At 37.5% G+C, this 23149-nt stretch overlaps 1 protein-coding gene and 1 long non-coding RNA gene across 3 annotated transcripts in view; one reads left to right on the forward strand and one right to left on the reverse strand.

The window, feature by feature from the left end:
* The window catches only part of LOC134824892 (uncharacterized), a 90509-nt gene that overhangs the window by 61757 nt on the left and 5603 nt on the right, over window positions 1–23149 (forward strand). The window lies entirely within an intron of this gene.
* LOC134825077 (uncharacterized) lies at window positions 2535–19140 on the reverse strand. The gene is made up of 3 exons (XR_010161484.1): window positions 19122–19140; window positions 3751–3813; window positions 2535–3223 (listed from the first exon to the last, which is right to left on the reverse strand). It is a non-coding gene; the product is annotated as an uncharacterized LOC134825077 (long non-coding RNA).

The following is a 23149-nucleotide window of genomic DNA, read 5'->3' on the forward strand; positions in this document are numbered from 1 at the left end:
ACTTCCCTGCTTCCCACAAGTATTAAGACTAATATAAACAGTGCAAAATCACGGGAAGACGACGAACACCAAAGACTAAAGGAGTAAAGAATATATGATAGCACATATTATACTTTCTAAGGAAAACCGTTTTAGGTTGTGCGGCATGTCATCTAGACACATTGATTGTCTGACATTCTCTGCTCTTTTGTACCAGAATTGAATTCCATTAATTTAATCTCCGATAGTGTTGGCCATAATCTCATCGACTGCAGATGACTCACGATTTCCTGTACAATAGTCTTATTGTAATCCTGCGAACAAACAGCCGTGTAAATCAGGGCGCGGTAAATCGCGGTATTATAATTTACTGCGTATTACCTTACTCGGGATTATTATGACCGGGATTAAGTGGTGGGTTTAGGGTAATTTCGCCATATTTTTCCCGAACCACATTTTCACCGGTCGTTAATAAACCCGCCTACTCAGCTTTTAGGGTTCCCAAGGGGTATGGGTGCTCATATTTTAATCGTTGTCTTATATTCACTAAAGAAGACTATTGGGACACTTGTTGTAGGTTTTTCGACTTCATTTGGCTAAAATTGCAAAAAATTCACCTTTTTGCCCAATTCTTGTCATATATCCTTATTGTCAAATTTGATTTAAATACCTTGGCGGTCCGAAAATATGGCGAAATTGAACAAAAACCGTCACATTTCGGACGTCACAGAAAATAAGGGTGTTTTTCATCATTTTGTTTTCTGACACAAAGGAAATTCAAAATTTTCTAAAAATCGGTAAAATCATGTTGAAACAAAATGAAACTTATAAATCGATTTCTTCATCTTCCTCTAAGGGGTCCGGCTCGACTCTTTCAGTTTCACTTATTGAGTTTGGTATTAAATTGTTTATCTTGACTTAGTCTCTTATAAGACGTTTATGTTAGCACATAAATGTAATTTATTGTAAATTTAAAAGGTATTACTTGACATTAAATTCATCATGGAATATTGTGTTTATTTGTCCCACCATCATATCACTAACTTTTCAAGAACAAAATGAATCGATGAAGCCACACTAATTGGAATAAGCTAAAAATAATGCGACGGATTCTATTACGACGACCGAAATTTTGGCGGTCCGAAAATATGGCGAAATTTCGGGAAAACCGTCGCATTTCGTACGTTATGAAAAAGTCTTGTAAGGTAGGCCAATTTTTAATTTCTTAGGTATTGACTATCTCTACATAATGAAATAGGACTCAAAGTAAAAGTAACAGTTAAATTAAAACTTGAATTAATTAAAACTGATGAAAGGGATAATCCAGATGAAGATAACGAAGATGATTACAACTTATTGGAAGACTAAACAGCTCTCCCTTTATCTTAATATCGATCTGGTTGTTACGCTTCAAATGTTAAAAATTATTTTCCATATAGTTTGATTAACCACGAGTCATTATTTCTGTCTACGTTCAACAATTATTGATAATTCGACTTGTTTCACAAGTTTTAACAATGCGAAAATTTCGAAATAAAAAATTTCTAAATAAAAAATTTCTAAATAAAACTTGCTTATCTCTAATAAGGAAATTTACATCTGAGACAAAATTTTTGAATCTAAAATTGAAAGGTTGGACACCGGTAAAATGGCGACCGGGAAAATGTGGTGGGTTTTGAGCAATTTCGCCATATTTTCCCGAACCATATTTTAACCGGTCGTTAATAAACCCGTCGTAATAATCCCGAGTAAGGTAGACATTTCTGATCAATTACTCACTTTTACTGAAATAGTCCACTGTTTTAAAAGTTTAAAGAAAGTCAACAAACCGAAGCATCAGCATAGATAATTATTTTCTATATTGAAAGTTATATAATTCGTCAAGGCGGCCGAGGCTTGCAGTATTTGTTCAGTAATAAGTGGAATTTTTAGCACAAAAACATTCCATTCATTGTTCATCTTGGTATTAATAAAAACCGTCATTTACTCTCATTGGTATGATTTTTTAGTTAGCTATCTATGATCTATGATCGACCAGTGAAATGCCGAGCTTTTCAAGAAACTTTACTCATATATTTCGAACTTACACATTTATTCTCTAAGAAGTAAAAATACGTTATATAGTTATATCACGCATGTATTACTTATATTCAATATAAAAATCCATCCCAAGATCCCTTCATTTATTAAAATGTAATATGTACACAATATTAATAATATAGAACAAATGAAACAAAGTTCAAATGGCAAGTTCTACTTCAAGTTTCATACTATAGCAATTAAACTAAAGCAATTGTCAATATTAATAATGTATTTATCTTAACCTGAAGTTCGATAAGATATTATGATGTTTTATCGAAAACTCTTCGAAATGCTTTGATTCATAGCAGTATCAGCAATATTAACCGTCAACATTTCAAAGAAACAGATACAAAATGTTTCGAACTAAAACCTTGTATATTGAGGTATTTAAGTTATATATACGTATGTGAGGTATTTGAGGTATACGTATGTGAGGTATTTGAGGTATTTGAGGTATACGTATCATGTGGGGTATTTGAGGTATACGTATGTGAGGTATTTGAGGTATTTGAGTTTTGATAGTGCTCCTTAATGACTTCAACATTATGCAACATTTGTTTCTCTTATCTTATCTTTCCCTGCAGATTATTGAGTGTTTTTAATCAGATAGTTTTTGAGTTGTCATCTCATCAACACATGCACCCTTCTTAAGAGGAATTGTACAAGATTCAGCTTCAAGATCACAAACACTAGTTTTCAGCCACGGACAGAGCATTTCCTTACTCACTTATCACTATCCAAATTAGAAGATATCACTAACATCACTGATTCCAGCATACCACGACAAATGTCTCCTACAATACTATCCATATCTTTCATCACTTGTAGTAAACCTTAACTGTTAATCTCACCATCCACCTTCAGCTCATATTTCCTCACACTAGACAGCGATTCTCCGTTTTAACCGGTCAATTTGGTGGCATAAGATTCTCAATTCCACCTCTCTTCCTCTCGTGATGCATTATAAGACCAGAGATCACCAGCAGTGCCACAACTATCACACACACCGAAACGAATATGAAGAAGGCTATTGTCTTGACACATGTTCCCAAGCTCAGATGGTATCCGTCGTCGCACACACAATCAGCACCCTTCGCAACGTATCCTTTCTTACATTGGTCCTTCTCCTCCTCTGGTGAACTTTCCTCTTGTCCGTAAACTCCTGATAAAGTGAATATTTATTTAATATGGTTTATATCTTTTCTACTCATTTTCTAACAGAGTTACCATGTAGATTGTATAAGGTGCGGTGATATTATGTAAATAGTGCGATTCCGCACCTGCCTAAAACTGTTTTATGTGCGGCAGATTTGGGGGCAAAAAACACCACAACTATGCCGAAAGATTCGCTAAATTTGTAGCCTTTAGGTGCTCTCAGGTTTCGTCGTTCAACAGCGTACTGTACAGTATATAACATTGGCTTACACCAGTAATTTACAAGGTTACTGTACTATAATTTACACCGAGTTGCCTGACAATTCAAGATGTATAATTAATGTAGAATTATCCTCTTAGAAGGTTTTACAATCAGATGGCCTAGATGACTGGGTTTGTTGAGCTGGTGATGAGCATGATTGGGGCAGACTATTATTTAAATTAACTTTATAACATTACTAGTTTCAGTTCAGAGGAATAATTTGCTTCAAGTTTCAAGCTAAAATTCCAGATTTGAAATTAAATTAATCGTACCTATGGTTAGGATCTGTAGATTTATGATCACCACTATTAGTATCGTTAAAGCAGTCTTCATAGCTGCGATGTATTTGTAACGATTAAAACAAAACAACAAGGAATTCAGCAAGGCTGTACCTACTTACTTACTGATGAACATTCTCACAATCAACACTCCTATTGGCAAATAATCCAACAAGTTTCTTTCTATTTAATATATCTTTGTATAATATAATATGACTTTCATTCCAACAATCACGGTATAGTTACTGGCTAGAAGCCAGAACAGAACTAACCACAGTGTGGTTACTTGCTACAAGCCATAACAGAACTAACCAGTGTGGTTACTTGCTACAAGCCATAACAGAACTAACCACAGTGTAGTTACTGACTACAAGCCAGAACAGAACTAACCATAGCATAGTGTGATTACTGGCTACAAGCTAGAACAGAACTAACCACAGCGAAGCTTTTCAGTACAAGCCAGAACAGAACTAACCACAGTGTGGTTACTGGCTACAAGCCAGAACAGAACTAACCACAGTGTGGTTACTGGCTACAAGCCAGAACAGAACTAACAACAGTGTTGTTACTGGCTACAAGCCAGAACAGAACTAACAACAGTGTTGTTACTTGCTACAAGTCAGAACAGAACTAACAACAGCGAAGCTATTCAGTACAAGCCAGAACAGAACTAACCACAGTGTGGTTACTGGCTACAAGCCATGACAGAACTAACCACAGCGAAGCTATTCAGTACAAGCACATACGGACAATGTAAAGTTGTGAATGACACCCCATCGATTAACACCCCAGAGTATAGGATATAAAAGTGTGCTATAATAGCATACACTTTCACACTGTTAACAACATTACCCTCGCAAAGGGAGCTCCGGTTTTGATAACAGGTTTTAAGTATAGCACTAGTACTGCAGTACGTGCCTTGACTGTTTAACATTGTGCGCTTACACTTTGTAGTAATCCAACAAAACTATAAGCATTTTGTTTTTACAATGAGATTGAATTGAATTATATTCTATTTTATATCTAGTGTCATGGGAGCCATTTCGCTGTAGCAGGACTCCAAAATCACAGAGCTATCGAGACTTTGTAGACACACACAAACGGGTAGAACAAAATACGGATATCATCATTAACAACGTTAACATTAGCTATCACGAGCAGGTAATTGAGAGTGCGGCGTATTACATGCTATAAACTTCAGGAGACCAGACCAACTACAAGCAAGACATTATATATAACTATATATACACTGTCTAATATGGTATAATAGGCAATTATAAAGGATGGCTGACATTTGGCCTAGATATGGCTTACAATATGTCTAATATATATGCTTATATGCGCGCAGTGTCCGTAGAACGCCTTTAAAGTAAAGGTGAACTAAGAGACATGGATTTTATTTAGATATTGCTGTGCCACAAGGATATATTTTAGAATTTATTTTGGGACCGCTGCTCTTTTTTTACACGTGATCTGGAATCGATCGTTACTAAAAAATATTTTTCTTAGAAATTAAACAGTAGATTAGCATAAACTTCTTAATAATAATAAAACCAAAACTTAATAAAACGAAAACGACTTGTGATCAACAAGTATTGCATACCTATTTGCGCACGTCACATTTAGTCATGTAATAATTGTCGGAGATTTTAATTGAAGTTAAACTAGCTTTGGCTGAAAAGTTTGAGACAAAAGAGAAATTTTCCGAAGCAGATTAGTTTGTAACGTGTGCATTTAATAATTAACGTTAAAATAGAAATCAATTAGGTTTAAGATAAAATTAAAAACATTATTCTTGCCACATGTCCCTTCCTGCGCGCGCGAGGAAAATCAGAAAATCGGCAACGGTCCCAACACTACTAAACCACAAACATATACCTGCTCATCGAAAAAGCAGCCGCGTGAATCGTGATCGAACTCATGGTAATTGATGACTGTAGGACTGGAATGTGGTTGTTTTTAGGAGAAGGAAAATTTGAGAGGACTGGGAACTGATAGTTTTTAGGAGTAGTTGTAGTTCGCTGCTGAACTGGATGGTTTTTAGGAGTAGTTGTAGTTCGCTGCTGCACTAGATGGTTTTTAGGAGTAGTTGTAGTTCGCTGCTGCACTGATAGTTTTTAGGAGTAGTTGTACTTGTAGTTCGCTGCTGCACTGGATGGTTTTTAGGAGTAGTTGTAGTTCGCTGCTGCACTGGATGGTTTTTAGGAGTAGTTGTAGTTCGCTACTGCACTGGATGTTGTTAAGGAGTAGTTGTAGTTCGCTGCTGCACTGGATGGTTTTTAGGAGTAGTAGTAGTTCGCTGCTGCACTGATAGTTTTTAGGAGTAGTTGTAGTTCGCTGCTGCATTAGATGGTTTTTAGGAGTAGTTGTAGTTCGCTGCTGCACTGGATGTTTTAAGGAGTAGTTGTAGTTCGCTGCTGCACTGATAGTTTTTAGGAGTAGTTGTAGTTCGCTGCTGCACGGATAGTTTTTAGGAGTAGTTGTAGTTCGCTGCTGCACTGGATGTTTTCGGGAGTAGTTGTAGTTCGCTGCTTCACTGGATGGTTTTTAGGAGTAGTTGTAGTTCGCTGCTGCACTAGATGGTTTTTAGGAGTAGTTGTAGTTCGCTGCTGCACTGGATGGTTTTTAGGAGTAGTTGTAGTTCGCTGCTGGCAGGTCTCATCATGAGTTGTTCTTGCTTCCTTAGCTTGTGGTAATTGGTTGATATCAGTATCAGTGTTTGGGTGCTTCTAGTAGTAGTGGATGTTTGCAAGGCTATACTAATGGGTTGTTTTTCTGATTAACAGGGTGCTGACAATAAGATTAGAGTTGGTCGTTTTTAGGACTTAGTTAGTAGATATATACAGATATCAAGAGAATAGAGGCTGAATAGTTGTTTTGAGGAAGTAGCGGGTGGCTCCGATCATTATTTGGTACGGGGTCAATTTAGAGTCAAACTTATGGCAGTTCAAAAAATGAACGCCTCTCGTAGGATATCTCCAGCAATTGAGAATCTTAGAGATCAGTCCAAGGTTGAAGAGTACTGCATTGCTCTTCAAAATCGTTTTAGCTGCCTACCAATGGAGGAGAATCTTGATGGAGAATGGACATTAGTTAAGGATACTATTAAAGAAGTGTCTATGGAGGTACTGGGTGAGCGCCCCCGGCGCAGAAGGCAACAGCATTTGTCTCAGGAGACAAAAAGCCTTATTGCAGAACGCAGTAAGATTAAACAGATGGCGCCTAGTGACAACAACAATAGGAGTGAGTATTCTCGGGCCAACAAACTTGTCAAAAAGAGCTGCAGGAAAGACGACGAGAATTGGGCTCTTAGAGTTGCAGCAGATCTGGAAACAGCTGCTGTCCATGGCCGGCAAAGGGAAGTCTGGCAACGGATAAAAACACTGTCCGGTAAGAAGAATCGAAAATCAACTGCTGTTAGAGACAAATCCGGGAAGTTGATTGCTGATCCCTCTGCTCAGAGAGAGAGATGGGGAGAACATTTTTCGGAGCTATTAAACCCTCCTCCCACGAATGCGGATATGTCTGACCTGGACCAACTTGAAGTGGTTCCATGCTTTCCCTATCTTGGTGATGGTGATGGTCCCCCCACTAGACTTGAGATTTTAAACTGTCTCAAAAAATTGAAGAACCACAAAAGTGCTGGGATTGACGAAATCTCTAATGAGCAGTTAAAGTATGGGGCAAGTGGTCTTGTGGATAGGATGGAGAAATTGTTCTCTAAAGTTTGGAATTCAGAAGCAGTGCCTGACGACTGGTTGAAAGGCATCGTGATAATTGTACCAAAGAAGGGTGATACCTCTCATTGCTCCAATAATAGGGGGATCACTCTAAGATCTACAGCATCTAAACTGTATCAAATCATCATATTACAACGCATGAGTGACGGTTTAGAAAGTTTGCTACGAGACAATCAGTGTGGGTTTAGAAAGAACAGATCATGCATTGATCAGATTTATTCACTCCGCACTATTATACATAACTGCATTGAATATAATCTCCCCCTGTATGTAAATTTTGTGGACTTCAAAGCAGCTTTTGATTCCATCGACAGGAATTATATTTGGAAAGCTTTCAGTCATTATGGCCTGCCATGTAAATACATTCGAATAATACAGGCATTCTTTAATGGAACTGTTAGTGCTGTTAGACACAATCGTGAACTATCAGAATGGTTTGAAGTAAGTTCAGGCAGTGGCCAAGGAGACATTCAGGGTCCCCCACTTTTTAATGTCTGCCTCAATGTGGCTGCTGAGAGAACAGAAAGCAACAAAGTGGTGTCCCACGGAGCGGTTCTTCAAAGATCTATCAGTCCGCTTGTTGGTGATATCACTGTGTTAGATACAGATTATGCAGATGACATGGCTGTACTGGATAACAGCGAGGAAGGTCTTCAAGAAACAACTGACCTTTTGTGTATGTATGGTGCCCAGGGAGGTCTTAGAATCAATGGTAAAAAGACTGAGGCTATGGTCATTGGTTAAGCAACCTCTCAACGGCCATACACGAAAGAAGCCACAGTGAACATCACTGTTGAAGACACGCCAGTGCAGCAAGTTAGTGACTTTACGTACTTAGGTACAATTATTTCCAGCGACGGTACTATCGACCGTGAGCTGTCAGCTAGGATTCAGAAAGCTTCCGGAGCCTTCAATCAACTGAGTAATATATGGAAAAACCGCAACATCCAGTCTTATACAAAGATCAGGATTTATAAGGCAGCGGTTTTGACAATATTGTTATATGGTAGTGAGGTTTGGAACACAACAAAAAAGCAGCTACATCGCTTTGAGGTGTTCCATCAGCGTTGCTTGGGGAGAATACTTAGGATAAGATGGCTTGATCGGGTTAGAAACACTGAAGTGCTGGAGCGTGCAAAGATAAATCCAGTAGAGACGTACATAGGAGCAAACCGCCTGCGTTGGTTTGGCCATGTCACCAGAATGCCAGACACTAGGCTTCCTAAGTACCTGCTTAACTGGACCCCTGCCCATGGGAGAAGATCTAGGGGCCGTCCAAGAAAGAACTGGAGGAAATGTTTGCTGGAAGATGCTGCAGCGTTTACAGGAAACACTGACATAGACCTAGAAGGAGCGAGCGAGATGGCTAGTGACCGCAAACTTTGGAGGGAGATGATACGTCACAAACGGGAGTTCATTGGTGCAGGCCACTCGAATGATTGAGGAGACCTAATCAAGTACAAGTACAAGTAGTGCGGGTGTTAAGGTGTTTTCAGGGCTGAATAGTTGTTTTGGGGTAAGTGGATTAGATCTTAAGATCATGTTCCCAGAACTTCCCATGGCAGTATGGAGTTTTTTTAATGCAGTTGACATATCACTTGTATGCAGAAGCCCTCGCCATCAGACAGTTTCATTGAAAAACATGTGACCCAGAGACGGATAGTGGTCTGCCATCTCCTCTTCTCTATTTACACACCTTTCTCAAGAAGCAAAACTTTATCCCCTCTCAGCTCACTAACTGGGAAGTGGTGGTCATGATTACACAATATGTTATTTTCAATTAATGCAAACTGGTAGGTGCTTTAACACAGTTTCTTATCGTAGAATTGAGGAGACCATGACGAATTGATTCAGACTCTTCGGACCTTTGTCTCTGAGTATTTTATTTAGTTATTATTTCACCAATACTTCTGGTGAAGGTAAGCGAGCTGAATGATGGCTCACAAGCCTAGAATATAAACTAGGTTGATAAGTTTTCAAATAATTTAGGATGAATTGTGTTTATAAGGGTCAGAACTATTAACAATTAAGTCATTTAAGACTCAGTTATTGTGTCTAAGATTGTACAAATGCATTTAATAGTGAAAATATAATGTAAAATCTTCCCCAAAAACAACGATACATTTTGATTTATGAGTTTAAACGGGGTTAAAATCCCCCATCCAATATATAAACATTAAGTAATAAAGCTTAAATTGAAGTTTATTCAATGTTTCTTGATGTCTAACAGTGCTTGTCCGTGTTGTCCGTGACGGAAACTGATTCGTTGATCGCAGCCATGTGCCAGAAACTATTTGGTTCACCACCTAGTTTATACTTTACTATAGCTTAATAGTAGTTTACTCCAGTATCCCTGGATCTATAGGGCATGTTATACTTATAGTATGCCAAATAACCTTCCCAAAATGTTTACTAATCACAGTTAAGGTTCGCACCTAAACCAATATATATCTTTTTTAGGTGGTAAATTGTAGCTTGTTTGGTCCTCTATCTTGAAACACAAGAAATCTGAAAGTAACAGAACCTCTTCAACATTTCGAATTTGATCGATTTTTGATTGATCGACATTTCCCCCGTTCTAAATGCATTATAAGACCAGAAAGTAGAAGCAATGCTACCACTACCACACAAACTAAAATGAATATAATGAAACAGATTGTATTGACACATTTTCCTAAGCTCCGGTGATAGCCGGTGTCACAGATGCTGCATCCTGAGTCAGTGCCGTTTTTTACGTATCCATTTTTTACGTATTCGTTTTTTACGTATCCTTTCTTGCATGGATTTTTAATGCATTCAGTGCCGTTTTTTATGTATCCTTTAAGTTTCTTGCATGGATTATCTTCTAATTCTTCTTCCTCTGATGAACCTAAAACTCCTGAGTGGAAACAGTTTTAATCCTTTGTAAACAATAATTGTTCTAATGATGAATTATTTGGTAAAGTTGATAACTGCAACTTGACTCTGTTTAGGCAACAAAAAAGATTGTTCGGGATGTTCTGCAGGGAAGGCTTTGTTTCAAAGTTTAAAATCCTCATGTTCAATTAGCGACCCTTTATTAATCAATAATCATACCTGTTGTTATGATCTGTAGATAGATAATTACCACTATTAGTATCGTGACAGCAGACTGCATGACTTTGATGTTTTTTGCAACGATTAAAACAACAAAAACAAAAATACTGAACTTGCTGAAGAAAAAGTGATATTTACTACAATGATAAAACAAATCAACGAAGCAGTCAATGATACTGAATTTGCTGAAGAAAAAGTGATATTCACTACAATGATAAAACAAATCAACGAAGCAGTCAATGATACTGAACTTGTTGAAGAAAAAGTGATATTCACTACAATGATAAAACAAATCAACGAAGCAGTCAATGATACTGAACTTGCTGAAGAAAAAGTGATATTCACTACAATGATAAAACAAATCAACGAAGCAGTCAATAATACTGAACTTCCGGGTACCGGGTCAAGATATCAGTCAGCTTTAAATTAAATGATGCGATTAAATAATCTAATACAAGACACTAGTATGTCAAGGTCAAAATAAATACAAAACCTCTAAGTGTGGTTAATCATTTAATTAGGTAATGTAAGACAAGCCTGCTAATGTGTCTCTTCTTACAGTGTAACTTTACCAGAACCACAGTGTAACTCACTAAAAGCACCAACAAATAAAGATAATGGTACATTAATGTAATACACATGAGCACTGAACAGTGTCCAGTACGACAGCACATATGCACTGAACAGTGTCCAGTACGACAGCACATATGCACTGAACAGTGTCCAGTACGACAGCACATATGCACTGAACAGTGTCCAGTACGACAGCACATATGCACTGAACAGTGTCCAGTACGACAGCACATATGCACTGAACAGTGTCCAGTACGACAGCACATGTGCACTGAACAGTGTCCAGTACGACAGCACATATGCACTGAACAGTGTCCAGTACGACAGCACATGTGCACTGAACAGTGTCCAGTACGAGAGCACATATGCACTGAACAGTGTCCAGTAAACAGTATACAAATAAAGATAACTCCTGATCCTGGTACGACAGCACATATGCACTGAACAGTATCCAGTACGACAGCACATATGCACTGAACAGTGTGCAGTGAACAGTGTACAAATAAAGATAACTCCTGGTACGACAGCACATGTGCACTGCACAGTTTCCAGTGAACAGTATACAGGACAGTACACATTATCCTTGTGAAGGAAGCAGGTTTTAATACCCGTGTTTACCCAGTCATCACATGACAGTCCAACGAATAAAGGCTCTGTTGATTTGACAATGCGTTTTAATCGAATAATTGTATTCAATGTGCAATGGTGTAAGCTGTCATTATTTTTGGTACTCTGTACTATGCAACACATAAGTTGTGTCCGCATTGTCAATCAAACAACACTAACAGAACAATTACACAATATTTCCCGACAGTCAACTGAGCTAACACTCTAACAGTGATTCTCAGTTTTCATTGGTCAATTGTTTTTTACCACAGTATAACATGTCAGAAAATCAAATGTGTTTCGCCAAACCACCACAATCCAGAACTACAGAAATGTTCTCTTATCAAGTTTAAGGTTCCCGCTGGAAACGGCATTATTAAGTAGCAGGAGAGCGGAACTCGATCCTTCCGCGTTAAATCGTGCCTTGGTCGGCAATTCGGGATCCTCATTTCTGATACGACAAGAACTCTGAAACTGGCTCATAATCTCAATTTGATTAGATTCTTTCGTATCTACATGTCTCCCTTCTCTGTACATGAAAACACTGGAGACCAAAATAAAAGCCACCGTCACCGCCCCTACTATGATGAAACAGGAGAAGTAAACTGTATTGATACATTGTCCCAAGCTCAGATGGAAGCCAGTCTCGCAGATACAGTTGGTTCCGTTGTGTACTTGTCCTTTCTTGCAAGATATGTCTTGCTCATCTGGTGTTACCATGGTGATGTTATCTGATGAACTAACTGTTTGTCCGGATACCCCTGACATATGTGAGTATTCACTACAATATTTGTCGTACAATCAACAAGTTCATAAAAGCTATTGTTTTTAGCAGTGCCCATGGAGGTTTTTATTTTTTAAACTGATTATGATGTATACAATAAATTAGTCCATTAAAGACACTCTCCTTACAAGGGGCTTTCAATCGATCAGTCGCTGCAATAAAGTTCAAATATGTTGTATGGAACTCATGTCCTTGTGACCTCAGGACTAGGTTTTGATTGTGAAACGTACCTGTTCTTATCACCTGTAGATTTAAGATTACCACTAGTAGTATCGTTGAAGAAGGTTGCATAACTCTCATGTTTTATATTGTAATGGTGGAAATAACTCGACAAAATATTCAACGATGATGGATAAAGCCACGATCAAATTATCAAAGCTTTAGGGAAATCCTCGGTTGAAATAAAATGACATTAGTACTGTCCTGGACCTGCCAACTATTGTTTTTAATGAAAAGCTATTTATTTAGACTGCTACCAACTGCTACCAATTTAAATTGTGCTTCTTCCATTGTTGTCTAATAAAGAACGGACGATTTGTCATTAAAACATAGTTATCAGTTGAACAACGGTTGAACTTTCAGTTTTGACGGCCCCAACGTTAATGTGGCTCTTGCTATGTGTTAGTTCAGCCGAATTAATTATTATATAATCAAGTTTATTTTTTTTGTTTAGATAGTTGTCATTCGGCCACACATTAAGCAACTATTATGTTGCAGTACCATTTTGATTTATCAATTAATATATCAAAATATGTCACTGTAATTTTGCATCATGGCTGAAATGTAACACTTGATTTATATATATAATAATTAATTGAATTTTCAAATAACATGATCATTAATACTGGAAATCTTTACAAAGAAAAGCAATTTAGGATAATTTGTGCATACTGCAGATGAACTGGTAGTTTACGGGGCAGTATTGCTATTCGCTTTCGTGTGCACCGCATACACCACAACTATACTGTTCTGGGATTTAGAAAGGAAGTGTCAGGCTTGTGTAACAGTGGAGTTCCCACCTACGAGTGGTGGCTGAGAGGTGGCGCGCCTGAGAGGTGGCGCGGTGTATGCAGAGTATGATAATGTCAGCCTTGCCGCGGACGCAATAATTCAAACGTAATGTCAGCCTTGCGGCACGGCTGACATTATCATACTCTGCATACACCGCGCCACCTCTCAGGCGCACCACCTTTCAGCCACCACTCGTAGGTGGGAACTCCACTGTTATGGGGGTCATATTAGACAGCATCAATAATACACATTTTAATATATCCACAACATACAATTAAGAGCATTCTTCACAGTCCACACAAAGATACAAGTAGCCAAAGTATCGGCTAGAATGAGAATTAAAAAGCTAGTTTCTATTCAAGAGAACTGTACATTTCTTACTCATGTTCTTTTCAAAATGGATAATCCTTTTGAAGAAAGTAAGTTTCAGATATATATACCATTTGCCCCAAATGGGCCACACATTGTTTTGCAAAATGTTCATTTTTGAATTAAATATTAAGGTTTTAAGTTGAAACAGCGTTACCGAGTAGGGCGAGAGCATTAGTAGTGATTTTTGAGGGAGGCAGTAACTTGCATGGGGCTGTATCTGCAAGTTCATCGTCACTTGCACGACCAGAATTTTGGAAATGGCTGAATCTCCGCATTATTTGAATTTGATTGGATTCAGTTGTGTTGACATGTTTCCCTTCACGGTACATTACAACGCTCGAGACCAGAATAAAAGCCACCACCATCGCCCCTACTATGATGAAACAGGAGAAGTAAACTGTATTGATACATTTTCCCAAACTCAGATGGAAGCCAGTCTCGCAGATACAGTTGGTTCCGTTGAGTACTTGTCCTTTCTTGCAAGAGATCTTTTGCGTCTCAACTGAACTCAGCTCTTGTCCTAAAACATATGGAGTAGATAATTATTCACTATAATATTTGTCCCTCAATCAAACAATGAACAGGTCCATGAAATCTACTCACAGCAATTTAGTTTAAGCATGTTGTGTAAAACTCATGTTCTTTTGACCTCAAGACTCAGTTATGATTGTGGAACATACCTGTTGTTATGATTTGTAGATTTAAGATGACCACTAGTAGAATCGTTAGAGAAGGCTGCATAACTGCGATTTTTTTAATGCAATGATGAAGTTTAATCTACGAAAGATTCAACAATGTTGGACTGATGGAAAAGGCCACGACCAAAATATCAAAACTATTGGGCAATCCTCGGTTGAAATAAAATAACAATGGTCGTGTAGAGTGTCGACCTATCAACAATTGGTTGTATGGACATGCTATTTATACTTTAATTTTGTTTACAATATTTTACACTATTATGCAGCCATTGTATTCTAATAATGAGTTTGTCACGTATGTCTAATATCCGGATATTATCCAACTATCAGTATTTCAATCAGGAGACAGCGAACTACTCCATCATTTCACCACCCAATTAGAAGTCAATGACGTCATAAACCACATAAGCATCATATTTTCATCGTTAAATAAATTTGTTGATTCTGCAAAATGTGCTAAAATTAAATTTCTTGTTTTCCTTCCTGAACGTGTCAGACTTAGGTTATGAAGGTCTTGGATCAAGGAAGGAAAGTACCAAGATACAGTAATATTATTTTATGACTGGTTTGATCTGTCGTTCTTTAATGGTTTAAAGAAGTTAAAAATGTTTTTTTTTCTAGGTGTTAAATATATAAAGTAGAAAATAATGTTTTGAACCATTTATATCAACGATGCTATAAATCTTTATTTAAAATCCTCTTCGCTATAATATGAATCAATCATAAACATGAAAAGAAAACATAGATAAATGAAAATGTTTAACATTTGATATATCCTCAACATGCCTCACAACTAATATCTACAACATACGTTACATTTAATATATCATCAACATACCCCACTTAACTACTAATATAAATATCTACAACATACGTTACATTTCACACAAGTAGCTATTGGCATCCACAGTATCGGCTAAGTTAAAAACCTAAAAGCATCGAAGAGGTATGCATGTTAGCAAATTCTATTCAAAAGAACTGTCGAATTTCCATGTTCTTAACAAAATTCATACTTTAGAAGAAAGTAAGTTTTGCAAAATGGTGGATAATTTTAAATCCTGTTGAAATATGATATGCTTTAAACTAATATTTGGAAGGAATTACCAAAATGTTTCTTGGCAGTAAACACACAGTCACAAACCAGCTACTCCCGGATATGATTGGTCAATGTCAGCAACTGGTTGGTTTATCACAGTACGGATCATTAAAAAATAGTTCTCATTATCACCAACGTACAGATCTACAGACCACTTCACCCAAGCAGGCCACACATTGTTTTGTAAAATATTCATTTATCAATGTTAAGATTTCCACTTGAAACAGCATTACTAAGTAACGCGAGAGCGTAAGTTGTGACTTTGGAGGGAGGTGGTAACTTGCATGGGGACTGAATCATGACTTGGATTTGATTAGATTCTGTTGTATCTAAAATTGTCCCTTCACGGTACATGAAAACACTGGAAACCAGAATAAAAGCCACCAACACCACCCCTACTGAAATGGAACACGTGAAGTAAATTGTATCGATACATTGTCCCAAGTTTAGATGGAAGCCAGTGTCACATATACAAGCAGTGCCGTTTTGTACTTGTCCTTTCTTGCAAGAGATCTTTTGCGTCTCCATTAAACTTTGTTCTTGTCCTAAAACACCTGAGATATTCACTACAATATTTGTCCCACAATCAAACAATGAACAGGTCCATGAAATCTACTCACTGCAATTTAGTTTAAGCATGTTGCGTAAAACTCATGTTATTTTGACCTCAGGAGTCAGTTATGATTGTGAAACGTACCTGTTCTTATCACCTGTAGATTTAAGATTACCACTAGTAGTATCGTTAAAGAAGGTTGCATAACTGCACACGAATTTGAACAAAACCAATCAATACAAAGCACCAATGGTTGGTATTATACCATGAAACTTTGTCAGCCGGGTGTTTCGCTTGTTTGATGTAGTATAAAGATATTCCTCTTTGTTAAAATCCAGCACTGAACAAATTGGTGAACAAAAGCCATGAAATCATGCCCATTGATTCTACTGAAGGCGAAGCAGTGCATTCTTTCTACCTTACAAATGCTACCTTAACGGACTTAATTTGGACGAACTTTCACGGATAAATCTTGAGATAATTTAAATGCAGCAAACAATATGAATAGGCTTTCATAATCACTTATCAACATGCACAGCTGCAAGTTAACATAAACATGTTAACAGAGTTACACCTTTGTAAGAGGGTAACCACCTCTGGACGCGAGCAGGTATTCAGGATCAAGTTTCCACGCGCATTTTGAAAATTTCGCATCACTCGCCACTATTCGTAGGTGTGGTCGACACGACGATCACACCCTTAATAACTTCTAGAAAATCGGTCCTCATTAATACCACAGAATCTGTTCATTAGTAACGATTAATTAGGGATGTGATCGATGGATAGAATTTATTTGACCTAGAAATAGGGTAGATCTTAGGAACAGTCACCAAAATGAGCTTATAACAAGGTTGTTATTTTGGTTATTTTCAAGCTCTATAGATCAGAAATAAATCTGGGCTTTTATAGGGGTTAATAAGAGCTACACTGTACTGGTACACTGTACACCATACTCAAATTCACATTTCACAAGCGCGCGTTCGAACTGTCAAAAATGTATTTCAATGACGTACTATTTACACATTATTTTTGTTTACAATATTTTAGACTATTATAAACTTCAGCACATTCTTTTCACCCTCATTGTTTTCTAATAAAGTAATAAACATTTTTCATATTTCTAATGGACAAGTTAAATGCGGATGTTTAAACCTTTAGAGAGAGATTACTGAAAACATATCACATAAGTATTCATTCACTAAAAAATAAGTTATGTTACGTAAATATTACGTAAATGATAGATCAAATTCCATCACTCTGCTCAAAGTTCGTTACAATATACTAATATAATAATATTTAACTGAAGTTCGATAATGTATATCACAATCAGTGTTTCTTGACACTGGCAATGATTCTCGTTTTTGATCGGTACATTTTCAATGTTCATAGCTGATTGGTTAATTACAATCATGTGCCTAAAACAATTTGAGTCACTTAGTGCCACGAAACTTTAGATCCAAAAACAATTTAAACAATTTAAACAATTCACCCGAAATAAGTTAAATAACTCTCCCGCTCAAGGTGCATGATGACACCGGATAACACCAGTAATACTACCACTACCACACAAACTAGAATAAATATAAGGAAAGAAATTGTATTGACACATTTTCCTAAGCTCCGGTGGTAGCCAATGTCACAGATACACTCGGTGCCGTGCGGTACGTATCCTTTCTTCAATTTCTTGCACGGATTCTTTAAGCTTTCCTCCTCCTCTGATGAACCTTTGTTTTGTGCTAAAACTCCTGAAGTGGGAACAGTTTGAATCCTTTGTACACAATAATTGTTTTAATGATTTGGTACGTATACTTTCTTACATGAGATCTTTTCCTTCTCTGAATGTCGTTCCGATACCCCTATAAATGGATATACCTTAGTTCTCAAAACTGCTGCAAATTAGATTAATGGAAAATAAACAAGGCCAAATGTCCCCCCAAATATTTGGCACACAAACTTATTGAGCCCAAATGTTTGGCACATCAAATTTTGGGAACTAAGGTAGCTTTATTTGTTTTGACAACAGGAAAACAGAATTATTCGGAATGTTTAATCAATGCTTAATTTGTGTTAAAGTTAAAATTCTTTATTTTCAATCTCGAACTTTGCTGTTGAGGGGTCGTTCACATATTATGTAATCACTATTTGGCCAATTTGTATCCCCCACCTCCATAATCAGTATTACACATAGCTATTGTGTCCAAATTACACTAGCGTAATCATTTGGAAACCCCCTCCCCCCTCAGCTAATTACGTAACAATATGCGAATGACCGCTAATCGTACCTGATGTTACGCTCTGTATATTCATGATACCCACTAGTACAAGTATCGTTAAACCAGGCTTCATAATAATGATATCTTTTATTGAAAAAGTATAAGGAAAACAACGGAAGATTCAGCAACGCACTGCACTAACATTTAAAAAGGTTACTATCAAGGATGTTTTGCAATCCTTCATTTATAGAAAAGGTTACCGGGTTACTGTCAACTGTCAAGGCGAATTTTTGCAATCCTTCATCGGAATATATAACAATGGATCCTTACGACAATTGGTTTTAATGACATTCTATTGATGACATTATATTTTATCTAGTGTCCAATAGTTTAACCTATTATTGTAAACAGCACAGAGCTTTCGGCCCCTTTGTTTGATGAATAACGGAGTAATGAATAGTAATTTTATCTCTTTGTTGTTAAAACATTTTAAACCCCGATTTACCGCGTACCGATCTACTGAAAATCCCGATTTGCCACAACTTTCAATTTTATCATATATTTATATATATTGCATTTGGACATGAAGGGAAACACACAATGTTAGGCTTGAATCATTCGTAAATAAACTACATCTTTAGAGCCTCAAATTATTTGTTATATATAACAAATTTATACAAATATAATTATATTTATACTATATTTTAAACTTGACGAAATCCCCCCGGGAACGGGGAAAAACACTGAAAATTGACCAAAAACCGACCCTTCTTTGTGGTCAATTTCAGCTCGCAAATGGAGTTGGAACCTCGCGATCTTTAGCAGGATCGATAAAAAGGAAATTCACCCGTTATAGCATTCTTAGAATTTTGATTAAGGCTTTAGATTTTAGATTGGCCTTAGATTTAAGATTACACTTCGAATCATATTGGAGATTAACACAAATCAAGCTGAAGCTCCTTATAAAATGTCACAGTCAATATTTTTTGACACCTTATCTGAAATTAATTGACACCAATTATTTGGAAGCTTCTGAAACGGAATACTGTCGTATCAATAATATGTTTCCAGAACCCCTCCTACCCAGTGATCCCCAGTTTTTAAAAGTCGATTTCGAAAGCTTACTGATTTATCACAGTAAATGAAACGTATCAGAAGAAAGGTGGTTCACCTACCAAACCCACCATTAACCTTACACAACCAGAAGCTAGATATATAGATATAGTAGGGTACAATTAGTTTTGCAAAATGTTCACTAATCTACTAATCAATGTTGAGATTTCCACTTGAAGCAGCGTTATTGAGTAGTATGAAAGCGTTAGTTGTGATTTTGGAGGGAGATGGTAACTTGATCAGGCAGAATGATCGGCAAATCAGGCTCCTCAACTTCTGAACCCTTCCCGAACTCCCCAACTCCTGAGCGATAGGAAAACATTACAACACCGATGACCAGAATTAAAGCCACCATCACCATCCCTATTGTAATAAAACTGAGTTTGAAACATTCTTCTAGATTGAAAGTGTATCCGGTGTCACGGACACAGTCGGTTCCGTTGTGTACGTGTCCCTCCTTGCAAGAGATGTTTTGTGACTCTGTTGGTGCTACTGTTTCTCTGCTAACTCCTGTAATGGATGATTAAAACAGTTATAAGCATTTCATCTTCCGATTTGACCGGGAAAACCATACAAAATGTGGAAGATTTCGTATAACTAATATAAGCTTTTGGATTGAGAGCATAGATAGGGAGAACATGAGGATAAAGAAGGAACAAGCATGGGGTGCCCTCAGCCCTACATACTTACATAGACTGAGTGTTATCCGGAAATCCAAACTTTCCAATAAGCTTATATCAAGATCAGATTGTCCATTGCGGCATGCGAATCAGAACTGCTTCATGGATCAGAAACCTGGAGACTGACAAAGCTTCGGGAGAACTATTAGGACGGGGTATACACAATTATGTTGCTGGGCATCTCAAGGAAGTTCAAGGACAGGAAGGGCAACCTACCAAGGTTGTCGAACAAGATACGAAGCAGGAGATTGAAAATGGTGGGACACTGCATTAGATATCCTGAGCTACTGGTCAGTTATATACTGATATACTGATATAGTCATAAGGGAACCTGTGCAAGTGTGCATGGTAGAACACAGTAAGGCAGACCGAAATAAAGCAGAAATCTATTTTACTATGTTAGTGTTACTGTTTGGGATAAATTCTAAAGAGGAACTGCAAGCTCTGATGCGGGACAGGGATATACGGAGAGGGTTATCTGACGTAGATTGTACTTTCGACCTAGTAGTAGCAACGGTTCATTAAGCATAGGTTTTTACTAAAATATAGTTTTAATTTGAAACCAGGAAAACAAGACAGATCGAAACGTTTTACAGAAGATTTATTTGCTTTAAAACTGAAATTCCTCTTTTTTGCCTCACTACTCGTACCTGTTGTTATGATTTGTAGATTTAAGATGACCACTAGCAGAATCGTTAAAGCAAGTTGCATATCAACCATGTAAAACTAGGGATGAAAATAAATTGACGAAAATTCACCAATATCATTTATCACTCTCTATAATCAAGGCTTTGGATTCTACAGAAGTAACGAATAGCACATGATGATTTATAATAATCTCTAAGAACGCCGGTTTAAATGACCTTTGGTTCTCAGTCATTTATCGCTAACAAAAGCACAATAAGTTCCAATGAAAGTCTCTTTTATGTAACCTAATTCGATAATTTATTATGGATACTTCTTCTCCATTGTTTGCTTACAAAAGAAATACCTGTATTTCCATTGTTTTCTAACAAACGAAATATTTATAGAAATCAACAGTTTCGCCTTTATTTGTTGTTTTTGTTATGAAGTTATGAATACAAGAATTGTGAAGAAACACTTTCTCTGGAATGTTTTCTCTTAACGAAGTCAAACTTCCAGTACACCTCGATTGTGTCCTAACTCCTATGCCATCCATAGATTAATAAGTATCCAGACAAAATTTCAGTCAAATCTGTGATTTTTGTTCCAGTTCCATCTTTAATATTTGAAAATTAGACAAAAAAAAGACAATATTATTTTTCCATTTTGCAATGCTTTCTCCGGGAAAGAAACAAAGACATTCATATTGATATTTAACTTAGCATGCGGTTATTTGTTCGCTCTGATCAGTCACCAATGTTCTCTTACTAATCTCTGATGCACCAACCTGCCTCTTCTGCAGAACCCGCCTCCCTCCCACAACCAACTCTACTACAAACCCTCTGAAACTGGGCACAGTCAAGCTGTATATGTAGAAGTTAGACATGACGTTAAGTAAGAGCAGGTACTTTGCAGCCCTCATGTAGGGAGCAAAAGTAAGAGGATCTAACTGGAAGGTAGTTCTCACGAAGTACCGCTCTGCAACGGAGTAAGCACCATAGGGGAGACTGGAGAGAAAGTAGACAATAGCAGTGGCGAGGACAGTCACCATCCCTTGCCATCTGACCTGACCATGTGACCGTAGTGAAGCTCTCCTTGCTCTGATTAGGTGAACCAGTGTCCGCATAGTGGTCAGGAGTACTATTATGTTAGCTGACATGGCGAAGAAGAAGTGGATCCGGCGGAGGAACTTGGTCCAGATTTCTGCGGTGAACTTGTAGTCGCAGCTGTAAATCCTGTAGTCGTACTGTACGTCAGACTTGTCCACTATCAACATTGAGACAGGGGGACCCAAGCCAGATCAAAACACACACGAGGTTTGCTCTTGTCTTGGTGAAATACCTGGTATGTAGAGGGTACTCCAGGATCAGGAGCTTGCTAGAGGTGAGCAGGCACACCAGATTAGCACTGCTTCCAAAGGCAGCGTAAACAACATAGACCCTGGAAACACATATGAAGTGAGACATAATCTCACAGTCTGCAACCAGTGACAGTAAGTTAGGGAACACGTACACCACAGACAGGATGAGGTCACAGACCGCTATATGCTGGATCACTGCCACCAGGAACTTGTGCAGCTTAAACGCGTTGAACTTGATGGACCCAACCAGGATAGCAGTGTCTCCGAGGAGAGAGGAGAAGAGGACGAGGGTGTGGTATCCTGCCCAGAGGTACCTTTCTGTGGGGTTGTGTATTCCATATATGGTATGGTTAGAGTAGTCAGGTAATGTTGCCATGGTAATGTTATCTGGAAATTTTGGGGTATTGTTATCAGTGATCATGCGCAGAGATGATATTTTCCAGCGTGCTAACTGAATGAAGCTAAATTGTACGTGTAGTAATATTGTATTACAATCAATTCTTCAGGATTATAACATAACACTGACTTGTCATTTTTGATACGTCGCTCATTTAGTCTCAGTAAACTATAGGTAATTATATAATACTCCATTGCCAAAGTAAATCTTTGCATCTGATCGGTAAATTATTGTCATTTGTCAAAACAATCAGGCCCCATTTACAAACAGCTGGCCAAATCTGCTACCATTTTAAGTGGGCACCAGACGCAATACATCCACAGGGTAAACTTAATGTTCATCATTAATTACAAATCTATCAAACTAACTTATAAACAGCCCAACCATAACATTAACGCAAAGATATATGACAATGTTCAACTATCCTACATCACTGGGAAGGTACACTAAATGAAAACATGGTGCGAATGTGAACCATTTTCTACTGATTGATTGGGA

The sequence above is a fragment of the Bolinopsis microptera genome, chromosome 13, assembly GCF_026151205.1.
Source record: "Bolinopsis microptera isolate Bmic1 chromosome 13, MBARI_Bmic_1.0, whole genome shotgun sequence".
Classification (NCBI taxonomy): Eukaryota; Metazoa; Ctenophora; class Tentaculata; order Lobata; family Bolinopsidae; genus Bolinopsis; species Bolinopsis microptera.